Consider the following 7,041-nt stretch of genomic DNA (forward strand, 5'->3'; position numbering starts at 1 on the left):
CCGCCACTATCTTGGTTGATGGCAGGAATGTGCGCATGTAGCACGTATGTTTGCCATCAACCAAGATGGGGATGCAGGCATCAACCCCTTAGGGAAACCTCGGCTGCCATCTTGGTTGATGGCAGGCTTGTGCCCACAGCCCAACCAGCATTCACCAAGGGAAAGGTAGATGGGCCATGTGTGCATGCGTAGGTGTGCCAGGGCCCGGGGTAGGCTGGTGCCCAAGGGCCCCAGCATGCCTGGTTTCGCCCTTGCTACCAAGTCAAAATGTCACCAGCTGCCACTGAGAGGGAGGCAATGGGGGAGGGATCCATAAGGACTGTTCTGAGTGTTTAATTGGAATTCTAAAAAGAAAGAAAAACCCAAACCTTGCATTTTGGCAGACACAGGAGTGTAATCATCCACCTATTGTGCTTCCCTACCGGGACCTACAGAAAACATTAATCTTACTTTTCAAAAATGTAACAAGGCATTTGGCATGCATTCGTTTATTTAAACAGAGCCAAGGGTGCAAGCTTTATTCATCTAGACATAGGTGTGGTACTTTAAGACTCTATAAACCAATACTGACTATTCTTAGCTCATCCTTGCAAAACACAAAAACAAAACGTAAAGCATAAAAAATAATGAGATGATTGTGCAATCAGAGTTCTGGGTGAAGAAGAGATGGAGGGGTACCAGAGTGACAATGGAACCAAGCATTTTCAGCATTTTTTCTGCACGGATTTTTCTTTGCTGGCCCAAGTTGTACCAAATGTTGACTATCAGGGTCTGAAAGGAGATGGACACCAGAGGGAGGAAAAGAATCAAGGATAGGATCACGATGGTCTTTGGGTTGACTCCCAAGCTGAAAAAGAACAACAGTTGGCACAACAGAGGCCAGAGGAGGGCCGATAAAACAGCTGATACGAGAGAGGACAAGGAGTTTGGCTGATGCTGTTTGTGCCAACTTGGGAAGAGGAGAAGCAGGCCCCAATCGATGCTGATGGCTGCAATGAAATGCATATAAGCACACTGGGTGTATAAAAACAGGTATGCCAGTGAGAGAAACAACTGCACAAAGGCATCGCTGGCATCCTTAAAAATGTAATTAACAAAGGCGAGGAGAAAGGAACTGCAGAGAAATAAAAAGATGCCGCAGTTGGCTATAGCTAAGTTCCAGATGTAAGCATTCCAGGAATTCCTCTTAATGTGGAAGAGGAGAAAGGAGAAAATGACAATGTTTCCCAAAAGCCCAAAGATGACGATGGAGGCAAAGAAACGTGCAAATATTCGGTCCCTTAACACACATGTCAGGAAGCCCATTATAGGGTTAGACAGACTGCGAATCGGATGTGGAATATTCATGTATATAGCGGGAAGGATGGTTGCATTCTGTTCAGCTGTACTGAAATTGGCCTCTTTGAGATGCATGTCTCTTCCAAGCATGGTCTTGTTAGCCGAGGAAAAAAGGGACCCCTCCTAAAGAGACAAACCACAAGAAATGTAAGCGAGTCATCTGGCAGAGAGGCAGCCCCTACCCTCTGGAACTCTCTGCCCACCATTAACATTATGCAGGCACCTTCACTGCACTATTGTCAGCATCTGCTAAACAAAAGGTTGGTGTGGAGTTGGGGGCAGCATTCCAGGCAACCTCTTGAGGGTCATGTGCAAGTGGGGTGGGGGCAGAGGTGAAGTGGGTGGAATGATGCATGTAAATGTTACCTTTGTACCATAGGCTAGTTGCTACCTACACACACGTACCTGACTATCCGCCATTCAGGCATCCAAGAGGCATTATCAGAGTTCAAGGACATATTCCAACCAATTGGAAACACTCAAGAAAGGTGAGGGAAGCGGCTTGGTACAGCGGCCCAGAGTGATCCGGGGCTATTAGGAAGCAGGGCATAGGGCAGAAAGAAGAGGCAGGTGGGCACGGGAAGGAAGAGAAACTTGGAAAAGGGAGCACCCCTTTGTGGGAGAAGGGAGGTGCCTATCTGCCTGACCTTGCCACTTTCCCGCCAGGCCTCCCCAAGCCCCACACACCAAATCCCCTTAGAAAGCAGTTTCTCTGAATACAGCGAACCTGCTCACAAAGGAGTAGGCACCCCACAGTAGGAATCCTCTTGCTTATCTGCTGATAAGCAAGAGGATTCATTCTGAGTGTTGGCCGTCATTGCTCGTTCACAGGTGACATCCCTGCATGCAGAGAAGCTGCTTGAGAAGGCTCAGTGACTGGCAATGCACAGGATGGAATCACCCTGCTTGCCTGCATACAGGAAAGCAACACAAATCCATGGTTCCGGGTGCCAGTTGCACCCGCCTGTTCTGTAGTGTCTCCTTCCCTCCCTCCCAACCATATTTTTAATTTTAAAAATCCGTTAGACCCACCCCCCAAATAACTTCAGGGATGAATCAGGGACAGGGTGGGTGATCCCATCTTTGGGGAGGGCTGGATTGGCCCTCCTCGGGGTCCACAGTTTGGAGACATGGGGCAGATAGGGAGGGCTGTGCACAGCCCTGATAGGAGCCACTTTCCACTCACCTTTCCTGCAGAGCAATTCTGCAAAATAGAAGAAACCAGGCCAGCTTTGGTGAGCTGAATAAGGCTCAAGAACCCAAGCCAGGGGAGGAATGACGTATCTCCCTCGATTTATCCTAGTATAGAAAGAAAGAAACAAGTACCTGACAAGCCACACATGAGTTAATGTTCTACGGCAAGGGTTCCCAGACTGTAGTTCATGGACCACCAGTGGTCTGCATGCTTCATTCAGGTGGTCCACAGCATGTCTGCATTAAATATTTATTTTTAATTGTATTTTTAATGTTCCTTTTATTTCTTATACTGCATTTTGTTGAATTATAATTTGAATCCCATAGAATACAAGTTGTAATAATATAAAATACAAAGAAATACAACAAGAATACAGTTAAAAATCATGCAGCATCCAGCACAGTGCATTGTGCTTGCTACAACAGGAAGATAAATAATTAAGTGGTCCACCAAGATTGTCAGCAATTTTCAAGTGGGGAAACTATGGGTGCGGTGGGCGGAGTTCAGGAACCGCTGCCCTAAGGTATCCAGGGCTGTAGTTATCCAGGGTCTCAGGGGGTCTTAGACCCTTTACTTTTTTGGGAGCAGGGTCCCAGCAGGGTCCCTATGTCTTCAGCATCCTACAAGCCAATCAGCATGAAAGGGGAGTGTATTAGACCCTGAGAAAAGTCATGCTTCCTTATCCTTTCCTGATGACTGGAGCCAATAAGAGTAAAAGGAGATGAGTCAGCCTCTGAGAAGACTCTGCTCAGTAGCTAACAGTCTCCCCTTTCATCTCTGTTGACCCCCTAGGGATGATGTGGGATAAGGCATTAATAAGGACCTAATTCTCAATGCAGCAACAAAAAGGGGAGGGGAAGCAGACATGGCTGTGACTAACATGAAGGGAACCCACACTTGAATTTACCACTGCACCACTATCTGTCCACTAGCACTGTGCACAGACATACATACACACACCGATCTGCCTTGTGGCATCAGGCTGACCCACCTTGGGTTAACCCAGGGCCACCTGTCCTGACTCAGAATTACTCCAGAATAAATTCAGAGGGCAGGGCTATTGTTTAATTTGGGTAACCCCCTTATTTAAACTATGGCTGGGAGGGGGCAGGGAAAGGGGATGTTGCATCTCCCCCCCCAACACAGAACAGGGTCGATTTTGCAGACGATCGCTCCCTCAGCTCATCAGCTATTTGTGTTTTATTGTTAGGATAAGTTTATTGCCAGAAAAAATATAGTATGCATACATTTCCAAAAAGAATACATAGAAGCGTAGAAAAAAACACTACAGAGTACATATGTGTATGAAAAGAAAGATAAGCAATAGAGGGATCTTATATAGATATATTAATGATTTACCATTTATATGCAAAAGAGGGGGGAAAGCCCTCTCACGAATCAAAATCATAAAGAGCATTCAGGACAGCGCTCATCAGCTGTTGAGCTGAGGGAGCAATCTGGTGTGAAGCTGGGTTGCAAGGGGCAAAATTTCCTACAGGAAAACACACAGACACAGATTGCTCTCTCGGCTCAACAGCTGCTGAGTGGAGGGAGCAATACTGTGGGGTGGCACTCAGGCTGGGAGGAGAGTCACAACTGCCTCTTCTTCCTGTCTAAAGGTCTGCCCCTGACAGCCCTGGGTCACTGTGGGTCATCCAGTCCAGCCCGTAGCAACTTGTGGGAGTCTGAACCCAGCTGGGCTGAGGCCGAATCTGGTCCACAGCCCACTATCCATCTATTTATTTATTAACTATTTATTTATTATTACATATATATCCTGCCTTTCCTGCTCAGGTCACCTGCCAGAGCTTTTTAGCATGTTGCATGGCATTCTGGGAAACTAGCCTGATGGGCAGCTTGAACCGGCATTATTATATGACGCAGTGTTTTTAAATTTGTATATTTGTTTTTAATGTTTTTAATTGTTGTAAACTGCCCAGAGAGCTTCGGCTATGGGGCAGTACACAAATGTAATTAATAATAATAATAATAATAATAATAATAATAATAATAATAATAATAAACAGCAAAGTGTTACAAGGGAAGGTTTGTGTGGCAAATTAGATGCTTTTCATAGTAGCTGATCTACTGCAACTGGTTTCTTACTGAAGAATTCTCACCATGCTTTAAAGCGACTCTACATTTCCCCAGAAAACAGTTGAAAACTACCGCTGTAAAATAAGGAAACAATATTTAAAATGAGTAGCTCCCCTCTATGTGTATGGAAGTATTTCCCCTAAATATTTATAGATTGCATCAGTAATCATCTGCTCTTCTGTAAGATCGGCTCCATCAGAATCCTTTCTCATCTGTATCAACCATTCCATGAGGCTGCAGGACAGGAAGGGATATGGGTGTACAGGGCTTCCCCATTCACTCTGTGGAAAGACAGTGACTTCTGGCTTCTTTTTCCCCCTGGAATCTTTCTATCTGAGTAAATCATTACATGAGTTTCATAACTAAGAAATAGTGCCTGAGAATTCTTTTTTCCTTTTCCCTCCCAATTTCATTTTCTTTTGTGTCATGTTTTTTAGACTGTAGACCTGAGAGCAAGGACTGTCTTATCACTAGGGATGGGGTTCATTGGCTGGTGCCAATCTAACAGGCTAGCGTTGAATCAAGTTTGTTCTGTATCTGCTAGCCGCTGCTTTTACCAATCTGTGGTGTGTTTTCTTTTCACTTGGAAAAATATAAATATCAGTATTGATATTTTCAAAGGAGATATTGATATTTTTAAAGGAAACATTGATAAACTATCATTCCTACAACTGATGTTTTAAAGGTGGATTTTTTTTAAAAAAAGAAGTCAATTTTCAAAATTAGCAGTAGAAATTTGCTACATTAAATTCCAGTCCTCAGCTATTGAGAATAAGCAATTTAATGAAAATGTTGGTACCAAATCCGAATTGGGCAGAATTCTAGCACATCCCTGCTCAGCACCGAGATTTATAAGCCAGCAACTCTGGGAACCTTTTTTTTTTTGGCTGAAAAGTGGGATGCAAATGCTTTCAATAAATAAATAATCACTACAACACTGGAAGGGAGGATAATGTTAGTATGTCCAAGATGGTATGTTGAGACTTCAGAGGATACCTGAGGCCATTCCATGAGCATAAGAGGAGCCCTGTTGGATCATGCCAAAGACCCATCTAGTCCGGCATCCTTTCTCGCAGTGACCGCTCTAGGAACTGCAAATGGGGAGAGTGCTGTTGTGCTCAGGTCCTGATTGGGGGCTTCCCATGGGGACATCTGGTTGACCCATGAGAACAGGATGCTGGACAAGATGCCTTTGGCATGATCCAGCAGGGCTCTTCTTATGTTGTATTATGGATGAGGAGAGGAAGGATGTATCACAACTAATTCATTTATGCAATTAATACACAAAACCACAAAGGAACTCAACCACAAACCTCTGAGCATGGTGTCAGTTTTTAGCTGCTAGCTGGAGAGGAGTCTCCATCACAGACTTTTCCATCCAATCCACCAGTTTTGGTGCTCTGTCTGCCTTTGGCCTTTTCTCTCCAATGCCTTTTTTCTCTTTTTCCTTCTTCTACTCCCTCACTCCTCTCCTTAGGTGCTGCTTCTTCAACTGCCACCAACTGACTGTTTCTCCCCTTTTACTCTTTCCTTGCATTCTACACCCTTCCTTTCACTTGCCAGACATTCTATTCCCTCCTCCGGGAAACAGGTATTACATACTTCTGTTCCTTTAATTGCATGTGTTACGTATATATTCCATTACACTCCCTTTTCTAACGCTATTCCTTAATTAATCTCTGAGGAGGAGAGCTTTCACTGGATGTCTCAGGGGACTTGAGCTTATGTTGTGCAATGAGTGTTGCACCCAAATAGCTGAGCTGTACTTTGGTCCTATTTACTTATTAAATGTATATCTCACCCTTCCTCTAAGAAGGAGCCCAGGGTGGCAAGAAAAACACTAGAAACATTCTCAAATATCTTTAAAAAAAAACCAAAAGACTTTAAAACATAATAAAACAAAGCATCTTTCAAAACAAATTAAAACAAAAAAGCTTTTAAAAAGCTTTTTTAAAAAAGCTTTAAAAAATATAAAAAAGAAGTTCCAACACAGATGCAGACTGGGATAAGGTCTCTACTTAAAAGGCTTGTTGAAAGAGGCAGGCACTGAAAAGATAACACAGATGGAGCCTAATATTTAAGGGGAGGGAAATCCAACACTACATTTCTGCTTCCTTTGTTGTGCAGAACAGACCTCCTGATAAGGTGGTAGCTGCGGGAGGCCCTCACCTGCAGAGTGCAGTGTTTAACTGGGTATACAAGGGGTAAGGCAATCTTTCAGGTATCATACAAAATGTACAATGGGTATACAGTCTGTGTTCCTCTGTTAGGGATGGAAAGATCTGTCTGTTTCGGTTCTCTCAGTTTCTCACTTTTCTAATGTTAAATTCAGTTCTCTACATTTCTACAGCGATCTGTGAATCCTTTTTTAAAAAAATCCTCATGAAAATTCTCCACAATTTTTGTGCGAA

General features: G+C 43.8%; 1 long non-coding RNA gene across 1 annotated transcript; it reads right to left on the reverse strand.

The window, feature by feature from the left end:
• Positions 1 to 472: 472 nt before the first annotated feature.
• Positions 473 to 6,073, reverse strand: LOC133376200 (uncharacterized). Its single transcript, XR_009760427.1, has 3 exons — positions 5,944 to 6,073; positions 2,525 to 2,637; positions 473 to 1,461 (listed from the first exon to the last, which is right to left on the reverse strand). It is a non-coding gene; the product is annotated as an uncharacterized LOC133376200 (long non-coding RNA).
• Positions 6,074 to 7,041: the final 968 nt, after the last annotated feature.

The sequence above is a fragment of the Rhineura floridana genome, chromosome 1, assembly GCF_030035675.1.
Source record: "Rhineura floridana isolate rRhiFlo1 chromosome 1, rRhiFlo1.hap2, whole genome shotgun sequence".
Taxonomy (NCBI): domain Eukaryota; kingdom Metazoa; phylum Chordata; class Lepidosauria; order Squamata; family Rhineuridae; genus Rhineura; species Rhineura floridana.